Consider the following 13,296-nt stretch of genomic DNA (forward strand, 5'->3'; position numbering starts at 1 on the left):
TTGAGAAAGGCCTTGCATTGGCCAAAACATTACTCTTTTATATTTTTCCTCAGTGCATGCTAGGATCAATAAAGTTCCTTGGATGTGGTGGTGATCCTTGAATGTGGGGCTGAATGATTTTTAAATGACCAATAAGTGACTAAAGTCTTTAATTGATAAGGGATCCAGTTAGGTGTGTTCTTTCACATGTGGTGGTGAGAAGAATAGATCTTTAACAGGATAAGGAAGTGTGAGTGTCTACTCATAACAGAGGAATTCTTTCCAGTAAGGTAGTACTCTGAGGACAAAAGATACCCTCTAGGATTGAGGAGGTACCCTTGTCAGGCTGTGAGAAAAAATTATAACCAACCTACTGATGGTAGGAGAAATAAGTTGTAGAGACAATTTAGACATGACAATTAAGAATGGAACCTTCAACAAAGAAGAATGAGAATTTATCCTGAACATACCACTGTCTTGTTGTATGGCAACTGAATTGAATGTGTACCTAATTAATCTGAATAGTAGTTTTGATTGTCAGAATGAATGGAGATATATGAACCTTGACTCTGTTGAAGGATTTCTTATAATTCTGATCCTTTTGTTTCTTTTCACTGTTGTTCTGTGTTACCTAGTCTATAAAAACCAACAAAATGGGTGTCACCTTAACACTAGAAGTCCCAGAAATTTCGAGCTCCCCCCTGAAGTCCCGAAAGAGGGTCAAATGACAAATACAATAAACTGAATAGAACTAACTATAGTTAGGGGACGTGACCCGGATGTGCTCCCCTCAAGCGGCAGCGATACCCCAAGATTTGGTTTACCCGGTTGTAAGCGTCTACTTATTGACTGAGTGAGAACCTGAGTGACCCCTGCATCGCACGGCGTCCCACCAAGTCCCGGGGCCTTCCCCTACCTGTAGAGGGCGACAACACTCTAGCTGCCCCACTCCATCACCCCGGATACTCCCAATGGCAGCGGTGGTACTCCCAATTACCCTACACCATGGGTGGCGTCACGAACTATATCTCCCCTGTAAATACCCCCTCTTCATTCGAGTGTGGCCCCTAGCCCCCGGGTCCGGAGACCCTTGAGCCATGAATAATCACCCCTGGATCCGAGTGGTTCGACTGCTGCAGGGGCGGCACAGCTGTCCCACAGTACTCAGTCCTGCCCGCATTATTCCACCCGATCTGGCGTCCCTGCCTTACTCAAGCAAGCACGTGTCCCATAACATCACCTGTGCCTCATAGTAATTTTAGCTAGGCATCGCACTGTCTGCAGATCATTTAAAACTTTCAGAGTCATGAATTAAGAAGGTTTTCAACATAGATCCAAAAGTGGAATGATATTGTCTCCTGTACATCCTCAGCATTTTGGTTAGGCCTTGCAGTACCTGCATATCCTTTCCCACTTTGAGAGTCATGAATTAAGAGTTCAGTCAAAAGTGATCCAAAACGTAAATCAGAGTGTCTCCAGTCTATCTGTTGCTGGCTGTATTGTCATGTCTCCTGGCCATTTTGGCTAGGCTTCACACAGCCTACAGATCCTTTGCCACTTTGAGAGTAATGAATTAGGAGTGGTTTCAAAATTGAAGCAAAACTGAAATCATAGTGTCTTCTGTATGACTGTTGGTGGCATTACTGCCATGTCTACTGGCCATTTTGGCTAGGCCTTGCACTTCCTGCAGATCTTTTACAGCTTTGAGTGTAATGAATTAAAGGGAATCTGTTACCAGGTTTTCACCTTATTAGCTGCGGCCACCACCAGTGAGTCCTTATTTGCAGCATTCTAGAATACTGAATATAAGTGCAAAGCTGCTCTGTAGAGCGTAAAAAAGACCTTTATTATACTCAGCTAGGGGGCCGTTCCGGACTTATGGGCGTCGTTGCTCTCGGTCTGGCACCTCCTCCATCCTCCTTTCCAGCCTCATGTGGATGACTAGTCTGCAGGTGACCCCACTGCTTCTTTCCCTGTGCTATGTGCTGGTCAATTCCAGGACTAGGATGCAGGTGTGTATGCCTCCAATGCTGAAACTATCATTGCACATTTGCAAACATTATCAGGAACCACGTATACTTCCTTGTCCCAGTGCAGTGTCCAGCTGTCTCTTCCCCAGGTCTTGGAACACAAGTGGTAATATGCAGCCATCCACCACAGGTCAAAACACTAAATGGCCACATTTCCAGACTGCTTTCCTACAAATGTTGGCTTTTAGGCTTGTCTATAATGAGGCTGCCCACAACGACATGGTGGTGGCTGTTACTCAGTATTCAGTCCCCAGCCCTCACTATTTCTCGCGATGTGCCATCCCCACATTACACAAGCAAGCGCGTGCCTCATAGTCATTTTGGCTAGGCCTCTCACTGTCTGCAGATCCTTTACCACTTTGACAGTTATGAATTAAAGTGTTTTCAAATTTGATCCAAACTTGGAATCATGGTGTCTCCTGTATGTCTGCTGCTGGCTGTATTGCCATGCCTCTTGTTAGCTATGTGGGCCTAACACTTGGGTCCTCAATCATTGATTGCAGGTACTCCTACTGCTTCATCCCCTGTGCTACGTGTTGGTCACTTCCCTGTCCAGGACGCAGGTGAGGATGCCTCCCAGCCTGAATCTATCATTGCTCATTTGCAAACACTATAAGGAACCATGTATTATTCCTAGTTCCAGCACAGTGTCCCGCTCTCTCTAACCCTGGCCTTGGAATACAAGTGGTAATACGCAGCCACCCACCCACAGGCCAAAACATTAAATGGCCACATTTCCATACTGCTTTCCCTGCAAATGTTAGCTTTTAGTTGTGGACAATGAGAGTCTCCGCAACCTCATGGCAGCAGTCAACACTCTGTACTTGATTCCCAGCCCTCACTATTTCTCCCAGTCTGCTGACTCCACCTTACACAATCAAGCACGTGTCCCATAACCTTAGATGGATCGTTTACCACTTTCAAAGTCATAAATTGAGTGTTTTTAAAATTGATACAAAACTTGACTAAAAGTGTCTCCTGTACTCCTGTTGCTTCCTCTATTGCAATGTCTCCTGGCTATTTTGGCAAGAGCATACACTATCTGCAGATCTTTTACCACTTTGAGAGTCATGAATTAAAAGTGTTTTCAAAATTGATCCAAAACTGGAATCAGAGTGTCTCCTGTACATCTATTGCTGGCTGTTTTGCCATACCTCATGGCCATTTGTCTATACCTCACACTGTCTATAGATCCTTTACCACTTTGAGAGTCATGAATTAAGAGTGTTTTAAAATTAAAAAAAAAATGTTTTTGAGAGGTCCTCGTCTCCGTCTCCTCCAAGATTTATCCCAGTGCCTGATTCTCATTTTTTGAAGCTTTGCACTTAGTGTATAGCTTTTATTACTGTAGGGCCATCTGTTAAAAAAGGGGATAGTTTACCATTATCAGCATGCATACTCAGGGGCGCAACGACTGCGGTCACAGAGGTCGCCACTGTGACCGGGCCCGCAGGGTTATAGGGGCCCGGCAGCCGCTCTGCAGAGCCGGCTGCCGGGCCCCTATATGTAGTGCCGCTGTGTAGTGGACGACAATGCGACCGTCAGGGGGCCGGCCTGTGAGTCAGGGGAGCCCAGCATCAATAGAGGGGCCCCTGACCTGGAGAGGCCACCAGCCGTTTCTGAGCTGCACAGCAGATGGAATAATCCATCCTGCAGGACCTGCCATGATGTCACGCCCATGTGACTGTGTGGGAGGAGACACAGGATGCCGGGCAGAAAGCAGGACATACTGAATCCTGACGGAGATTTGGACACATGATGACTGGTAATAAGAAAAGAGAGGACATGAGGGGGTGGGGGCTGCAGGGTGAGTGGCATATGAGGGGTGCAGACTGTGACAGAAGGATGTGAAGGGGTGCAGAGTGTTTGAGAGGGGTAAGTTGGAGTACAGCAGGGTGAGATATGTGGGCAGGGTGTGTGAGATATGAGGGTGTAGTGTGTGTGTGATATGGGGGTGCAGGCTGTATGGTGAGCAGGGTGTGTGACATATGGGGGTGTAGTGTGTGTGATGTGGGGGCTGCAGGCTGTATGGGGAGCAGGGTGTGTGAGATATGGGGGTGCAGGTTGTATGGGGAGCAGGGTGTGTGAGATATGGGGGTGCAGGTTGTATGGGGAGCAGGGTGTGTGACATATGGGGGTGTAGTGTGTGTGATATGGGGGTGTAGGCTGTATGGGGAGCAGGGTGTGTGACATATGGGGGTGTAGTGTGTGATCTGGGGGGTGCAGGCTGTATGGGAAGCAGGGTGTGTGAGATATGGGGGTGCAGGTTGTATGGGGAGCAGGGTGTGTGAGTGTGATCTGGGGGGTGCAGGCTGTATGGGAAGCAGGGTGTGTGAGATGTGGGGGTGTAGTGTGTATGATATGGGGGTGCAGGGTGTATGGGGAGCAGGGTGTGTGACATATGGGGCTGTAGTGTGTGTGATCTGGGGGGTGCAGGCTGTATGGGGAGCAGGGTGTGTGAGATATGGGGGTGTAGTGTGTATGATATGGGGGTGCAGGCTGTATGGGGAGCAGGGTGTGTGACATATGGGGGAGTATTGTTTACGATATGGGGGTGCATGCTGTATGGGGAACAGGGTGTGTGACATGGGGGTGTAGTGTGTGTGATCTGGGGGGGTGCAGGCTGTATGGGAAGCAGGGTATGTGAGATATGGGGGTGCAGGTTGTATGGGGAGCAGGGTGTGTGAGATATGGGGGTGTAGTGTGTGTGATCTGGGGGGTGCAGGCTGTATGGGAAGCAGGGTGTGTGAGATATGGGGGTGCAGGTTGTATGGGGAGCAGGGTGTGTGACATATGGGGGTGTAGTGTGTGTGATATGGGGGTGCAGGCTGTATTGGGAGCAGGGTGAGTGACATATGGGGGTGTAGTGTGTGTGATCTGGGGGGTGCAGGCTGTATGGGGAGCAGGGTGTGTGAGATGTGGGGGTGTAGTGTGTATGATATGGGGGTGCAGGCTGTATGGGGAGCAGGGTGTGTGACATATGGGGGCAGGGGTGTAACTATCGCGGTTGCAGGGGTCGGAAGGAGAAGAGAGGTACTTGTTTTTTTATTTTGCTGGCTGCATGATACATGGAGGCCTGGAGGGGCCTGGCTGCATGATACATGGAGGTCTATGGGGCTGCATAATACAAAATTAAGGACACCTTATACATGGACTATAGGGGTGAATTATACATGGAGGAGCATGGGGCTGCATAATACAATATAATGATTTATGACGCTGCATTATAATACATATAGGACTATGGGGGCTATATTATAATATATGGAGGCATATGGAGGCTACCTTATACATGGACTATGGGGGTGCGTTATAAAACATGGAGGACTGTGGTGCAGTATAATATATGAAGCACTATGGGGTGAATTAGAATACATGGAGAACTATGAGAAATTCATTATAATAATTGGAGGGCTACCTTATACATGGACTATGGGGGTACGTTATAAAACATGGAGGACTATGTGGTGCAGTATAATATATGGAGAACTATGGGGTGAATTATAATACATGGAGAACTATGGGGGTGCATTATAATATATGACGGGTTATGTGGGACCCTTTATATTATACGGAAGGCTATGTGGGGGCCATTATTGTATTTAGATATCTATATACTAGGGGGGACAAAGATACAATCAGGGGATGGGAATGTTTTGTGCTGAGGGAAAAAGGCTCTTTCCCTCATCACCCAGCTTTCCCATGCTCTGCTGTACATCTCTCAGCACCCAGCTTTCCCATGCTCTGTTATGGGAAAGCTGCGTGCTGAGGGAAAGATGTATAGCAGAGCATGGGAAAGCTTTGTACTGATAGAGGGATTTCAGATCATGGGAATCCTGGGTGCGGAGGGTAAAAGCCAAGTGTCAGCATCATTATTCTGTACCCCAAGTGTCAGTGTCATTATCCCATACCCTAAGTGTCGGTGTACGTGGAGGGGGGCCCCGGTCCAAATTTTGCACCAGGGCCCATCAAACTCTAGTTACGCCACTGTGTATACTCAAGTTTTCTTTCCTTACAGTCTTTGCTGCTGCAACTTTAAACAGAAATATTAGTTTTAATGCCTCCATATAATAAATTATATTACCTATTAATACTGATGCTAGCTGCCTCTGTAATTTAATGTGCGCCAGCCATGCCATAAGGCATGGGAAAGTGGATGAGCTGCTGGTGGCACACACAGATCGAGATCGTGGTGCACGTGAAACTGTGCATGTTGCATGAGCAGTACAAAAATGCTCATCTGCGAGACCTATCTTGCTGTCCCACTTGGCAGGGGGGGGGTGAGACAATACTACTGAAGTCCGAACAGTGCCAAAAGGTTGTGATTTGGATGGCAGATAATGTTTTTAAATTTATCCCTGAATTTAATCAGTCTCTCCTCTCCATCTTTTGCTGCATGTACCCCTCCTTTGAATACTAGATAGCCTTGCAATGACTGCATAGACTCTACCAGAGTAGGAATCTGAATCTTTTTAGAAACAAATTATACAAAATCTCTTGCTGCATGTACAATCCCTCTTTGGAACTCTACATAGTCTTTGCAATGACCACAAAGGGTGTACAAGGGTAGGAGTCTGAATCTTTTTAGAATTGAGACAAAATATAGTTTCAGGCCGTCCTTTCTGTAACTTGCTGCATGTACAATCCCTCCTTGGAATTCTAGATAGTTCTTGCAATGAGCACCCTACCAGGGTAGAAGTCTGAATCTTTTTATAATTGACAACAAATGCAGTCATAGTCCCTGCTCTGTGTCTTGTTCTGCATGTACAACCCTCCATTGGAATTCTAGTCAGTCGTTGCATTAAGTGCATAGCCAGTACTAGGGTAAAGGCTGCTTTACACGATACGACATCGCTAGCGATGTCGCTAGCGATCGCACCCGCCCATGTCGTTTGTGCGTCACAGGCAAATAACTGTCTATGGCGGACAAAATCGGTAGTGCGCATCACACATACTTACCTGCCTAACGACGTCGCTGTGGCCGGCGAACAACCTCTTTTCTAAGGTAAGGGGGCGGTTTGTGTGGCGTTACAGTGTCGTCACACAGTAGGCAACCAATAGAAGTAGAGGGGCGGAGGGCAGCCGCATGAAGGTCACTCCCACCTCATTGCCAGAGGATGCAGGTACTATTATGGGGGAACGGACAGATTGGGACCAGGGGGTATTTATCCCAATTGCCAGTCGGGGCCCACCGTGCTCCGGATAGTAATGGAGCTGCTGGCACCCTGTGGGTTAGGCGGAGACTAAAGAGCTGATGATTCAGAGATAACCCAGGAAACATGGGAACCGGTCACGTGTGTAAGGACACATCAGACCGGACGACAATCCAGTTAGCGTTTCGGTGGAGCGGGCGCTACTCCAACCACGTGTGAAGGGAACACGTCAGGCCGGGTGGTGACCAGGTAGCGTTGACCGAGAAGACCGCTGCGACAGCGCCCTGTCGGCCACGTGTGTAAGACACGTCTGGCTGAGCGGTCCTCTGATTAGCGTTTCTGGTCACCACTCGACTGGTCACATGTGTGAAGGACACGTCAGACCAGGTAGTCACACCAGTAGCATTTGACTGGGAAGCCGAGGAGGGAAATAGGGTTCACAAACCCAATCCAGAAACACCCTGTTAACTCCACAGGGGTTCTGGAATATGCTGTCCGTGCGCATAGAGGGCACAACTGGACCGATGGCTCAGCAGGTACGCTGTCCGTGTGTAGAGGACACTTTTGGACAGGTGACGCAGCAAGTATGCTGTCCGTGTGCATAGGAGGCACAAACAGACAAGTAACGCAGCAGCCACAGTCCAGTTAACACCACTGAACTGCTATAGCACAACTGGAACGGCAGAAAGGAAGCACGGCGCCTGACCCTGATGTGCTGAGCCACGAATATTGTCGTGACAGGCACCGTTCGCCTAGCCATACCTACCGCTTCCAACAAAGCTTATGCCACCATGAACTCTAAGTGATGACTGCGCGCCTCCATGTTGTCTCCAGCCCCTTTTATAACCTGGGTCCGCCTCAAACCCAGGGTGGAACCACCAAAGTCCAATAGCAGAGTGCCATGTCATCAGTGACGTCACAAGCGGCCTATCTGGAACCGCCATGTCATTGATGACCTCATGGCACCCACGCCCCAAACACTTCACCAGTCATTGTCTGACGACCAATGGTGAGGTGCCAGATCATAGGGGCGGGCCTCTGCGAGCCAGTCCGGAGTGGCCACATCATCAGGACACCTGACACCCTCTGCCCTATCAGGACTTACAACCTCACGGACATACTCAGTGAAGTCCTTACTGGACCTAGCCTCGAATGCACTAAGTGCCTGAGCATGCTCAGTAGCCTGAACAACAGTCTCGGAAATCAGACTATCTGCCTGAGCATGCTCAGTAGGCACAACACAGGACTTACACACGGTACGATGTCCAAGTACCTGTGCAAAGAGGCTTTTCGCACTAAGTGTAGGAGCATGGTCAGTAGCCTGAACCGAGGACTTAGCCTCAGAAATGGCACTATCAGGCTGAGCATGCTCACTAGACGAAACACTGGACTTAGACTCTGGCTGGGGTAAATCGGGGCATGCATGTGCACTAGCCGCCTCTCCACACTTAGACGTGGAGGAAGAAGCAGCCAGCTGGACGACCGAAGGCACGGCCAAAAACGTCAGCCGGCGCCTGGGCGCAATAGGAACTGCAGCAGGCTGTTTGCGGCTATGGCGGCGCCGATTCGTAACAGGTATGCTGTTGTTCGTCATTCACGGGGTGTCACACGTAGCGATGTGTGCTGCCTCGGGAACGACTAACAACCTGCGTTCCAGAACAGTCAATGTTGATAAAGATATATATCACACAATTATATAATTGTGGGATATATATCTTTATTAGAGATGAGCGAACCGGTCGCGGTTCGGCTCGAGGTTGGTTCGCCGAACGGACCTCCCGTTCGAGTTCGGTTCGTCGAACGTTCGACGAACCGAACTCGAACTGCATAGGAAACAATGGCAGGCAATCACAAACACAGAAAAACACCTAGAAAACACCCTCAAAGGTGTCCAAAAGGTCACAAACAACTCACAACACATGGGAAAGTGACAAGGACATATACTCATGCGAAAACAAAAGAGCTGGACAAGGAAAAAGAGGAGGACACACAGATATATGAGTATATGCAAGGAAACATGCCATTATTGTGCAACTTGAGCCCTGCTCATTCTTGGCTTCCAATCTTGATAAATTGCCTGAGCTCGCCACGTACGTCTTGGGGATCTTGTCGTGTCCTGCAGCCAGCGTTCTCTCGGAACCTGTCTTCAGTGCTGCTGTGGGTCTGCTGGCAGATAAGCACACGTGTCTGTCCACTGACAATGTGGACATGGCTCTCAGAGGACTTTTCTTCCCCGGGGTCAGCCAGGGGACGGGAAAGGCACGCGTATTTTTGAGAGTGCTTCATGCAAAGCATCTTTTTCTTTTTCAAAAGGGGGCTCAACCGATGCCAGTCAAGTGGGGTGTGTGTGGCCCAGTGAGTGGCAACGAGGGAGACTGTGGTTGGAGTCCCCTCGCTGTGTTTCTAAAAGAACCAAGATGAACAAGTCATGGCTCTCAGAGGACTTTTCTTCCCCGGGGTCAGCCAGGGGACGGGAAAGGCACGCGTATTTTTGAGAGTGCTTCATGCAAAGCATCTTTTTCTTTTTCAAAAGGGGGCTCAACCGATGCCAGTCAAGTGGGGTGTGTGTGGCCCAGTGAGTGGCAACGAGGGAGACTGTGGTTGGAGTCCCCTCGCTGTGTTTCTAAAAGAACCAAGATGAACAAGTCATGGCTCTCAGAGGACTTTTCTTCCCCGGGGTCAGCCAGGGGACGGGAAAGGCACGCGTATTTTTGAGAGTGCTTCATGCAAAGCATCTTTTTCTTTTTCAAAAGGGGGCTCAACCGATGCCAGTCAAGTGGGGTGTGTGTGGCCCAGTGAGTGGCAACGAGGGAGACTGTGGTTGGAGTCCCCTCGCTGTGTTTCTAAAAGAACCAAGATGAACAAGTCATGGCTCTCAGAGGACTTTTCTTCCCCGGGGTCAGCCAGGGGACGGGAAAGGCACGCGTATTTTTGAGAGTGCTTCATGCAAAGCATCTTTTTCTTTTTCAAAAGGGGGCTCAACCGATGCCAGTCAAGTGGGGTGTGTGTGGCCCAGTGAGTGGCAACGAGGGAGACTGTGGTTGGAGTCCCCTCGCTGTGTTTCTAAAAGAACCAAGATGAACAAGTCATGGCTCTCAGAGGACTTTTCTTCCCCGGGGTCAGCCAGGGGACGGGAAAGGCACGCGTATTTTTGAGAGTGCTTCATGCAAAGCATCTTTTTCTTTTTCAAAAGGGGGCTCAACCGATGCCAGTCAAATGGGGTGTGTGTGGCCCAGTGAGTGGCAACGAGGGAGACTGTGGTTGGAGTCCCCTCGCTGTGTTTCTAAAAGAACCAAGATGAACAAGTCATGGCTCTCAGAGGACTTTTCTTCCCCGGGGTCAGCCAGGGGACGGGAAAGGCACGCGTATTTTTGAGAGTGCTTCATGCAAAGCATCTTTTTCTTTTTCAAAAGGGGGCTCAACCGATGCCAGTCAAGTGGGGTGTGTGTGGCCCAGTGAGTGGCAACGAGGGAGACTGTGGTTGGAGTCCCCTCGCTGTGTTTCTAAAAGAACCAAGATGAACAAGTCATGGCTCTCAGAGGACTTTTCTTCCCCGGGGTCAGCCAGGGGACGGGAAAGGCACGCGTATTTTTGAGAGTGCTTCATGCAAAGCATCTTTTTCTTTTTCAAAAGGGGGCTCAACCGATGCCAGTCAAGTGGGGTGTGTGTGGCCCAGTGAGTGGCAACGAGGGAGACTGTGGTTGGAGTCCCCTCGCTGTGTTTCTAAAAGAACCAAGATGAACAAGTCATGGCTCTCAGAGGACTTTTCTTCCCCGGGGTCAGCCAGGGGACGGGAAAGGCACGCGTATTTTTGAGAGTGCTTCATGCAAAGCATCTTTTTCTTTTTCAAAAGGGGGCTCAACCGATGCCAGTCAAGTGGGGTGTGTGTGGCCCAGTGAGTGGCAACGAGGGAGACTGTGGTTGGAGTCCCCTCGCTGTGTTTCTAAAAGAACCAAGATGAACAAGTCATGGCTCTCAGAGGACTTTTCTTCCCCGGGGTCAGCCAGGGGACGGGAAAGGCACGCGTATTTTTGAGAGTGCTTCATGCAAAGCATCTTTTTCTTTTTCAAAAGGGGGCTCAACCGATGCCAGTCAAGTGGGGTGTGTGTGGCCCAGTGAGTGGCAACGAGGGAGACTGTGGTTGGAGTCCCCTCGCTGTGTTTCTAAAAGAACCAAGATGAACAAGTCATGGCTCTCAGAGGACTTTTCTTCCCCGGGGTCAGCCAGGGGACGGGAAAGGCACGCGTATTTTTGAGAGTGCTTCATGCAAAGCATCTTTTTCTTTTTCAAAAGGGGGCTCAACCGATGCCAGTCAAGTGGGGTGTGTGTGGCCCAGTGAGTGGCAATGAGGGAGACTGTGGTTGGAGTCCCCTCGCTGTGTTTCTAAAAGAACCAAGATGAACAAGTCATGGCTCTCAGAGGACTTTTCTTCCCCGGGGTCAGCCAGGGGACGGGAAAGGCACGCGTATTTTTGAGAGTGCTTTATGCAAAGCATCTTTTTCTTTTTCAAAAGGGGGCTCAACCGATGCCAGTCAAGTGGGGTGTGTGTGGCCCAGTGAGTGGCAACGAGGGAGACTGTGGTTGGAGTCCCCTCGCTGTGTTTCTAAAAGAACCAAGATGAACAAGTCATGGCTCTCAGAGGACTTTTCTTCCCCGGGGTCAGCCAGGGTACGGGAAAGGCACGCGTATTTTTGAGAGTGCTTCATGCAAAGCATCTTTTTCTTTTTCAAAAGGGGGCTCAACCGATGCCAGTCAAGTGGGGTGTGTGTGGCCCAGTGAGTGGCAACGAGGGAGACTGTGGTTGGAGTCCCCTCGCTGTGTTATACATGCTTTTAGAAGGGCATGACATGGCTTGGAGGTTGACTTTCATAAAATGCAAACTGTTGGCTACCAAAATGCTGCCTTTCCAACAACTGTGGTTATAGGCAATGAGGAACATACTGATGAAGATGAGACGCAGATACCCGATTGGGATGACAACTTAAATATTCGGTCAGGGCAAGAAGAAACTCGGTCTGAGGGGGAGGGGAGTGCAAACACAACAATTGATGATGAAGTTCTAGATCCCACCTACTGTCAACCCACAGTCAGACACTCGAGGAGGTCAATAGAGGCGGTGGAGGAGGATGCAACCGACGTCGAAGTAACCTGGCGCCTTCCTGGACACAGTCGGAGCACTGGTAGCACGTCTACAACTGCATCCTCAGCCACCACTCTGCCTCTGAGCATTATTCGGGGTGGATCAACAGGTCGCATGGCCTCTAAGCCTTGCCTAGCCTGGTCCTTTTTTGACATAAAAAAAGATCGGCCAAATTATGTGATCTGTAACATTTGCCATGGTTATCTTAGTAGAGGTCAAAACCTCAGCAGTTTGACAACTTCTTCCATGAATCGTCACATGAATAAATATCATATGGCCTGGTGGGAAGCTCACCGTGCTGCAATGCGGCCTAGTGGAGCCAACCATCCACCGCCTGCCCCTTCCAGGGCATCCGCGCGCTCGTCATCTTCTAGGACTGTGGGGACAGCTGTCACACCTGTTTTTCCACCCACAACTTCCACGACTGTAACCGCAACAGGCAGTTTGCTTGGTAGGTCGTCAGTTGGTTTGGAAGGGGAAACAAGTGAGTGTGTACAGCTCTCTCAGACATCGATAGCACCAACTTTGGATGAAGGCAACATCATGTCTCCGCCTGCACTTTCCTCCCAAAGCTGCATTTTTCCAGGGACACCCTACTCAACACCGTCTACACACAGCAGCCAGATCTCTGTCCCTCAGATGTGGTCAAATAAAAGGCCACTTCCTTCGACCCATGACAAAGCGAAGAGGTTGACTCTATCCCTCTGTAAGCTGTTGGCTACAGAAATGCTGCCTTTCCGCCTAGTGGACACACAGGATTTTAGAGACCTTATATCTGTCGCTGTGCCCCAGTACCAGATGCCTATTCGCCACTACTTCTCTAAGAAAGGTGTGCCCGCGCTACACCAGCATGTCGCACACAATATCACCGCTTCCTTGAGAAACTCTGTGTGTGAATGGGTGAATTTCAGCACCGATACTTGGACCAGTAAGCATGGACAGGGACGTTACATGTCGCTGACTGGGCACTGGGTAACTATGGTGATAGATGGTG

The sequence above is a fragment of the Anomaloglossus baeobatrachus genome, chromosome 1 (assembly GCF_048569485.1).
Source record: "Anomaloglossus baeobatrachus isolate aAnoBae1 chromosome 1, aAnoBae1.hap1, whole genome shotgun sequence".
NCBI classification, from domain to species: domain Eukaryota; kingdom Metazoa; phylum Chordata; class Amphibia; order Anura; family Aromobatidae; genus Anomaloglossus; species Anomaloglossus baeobatrachus.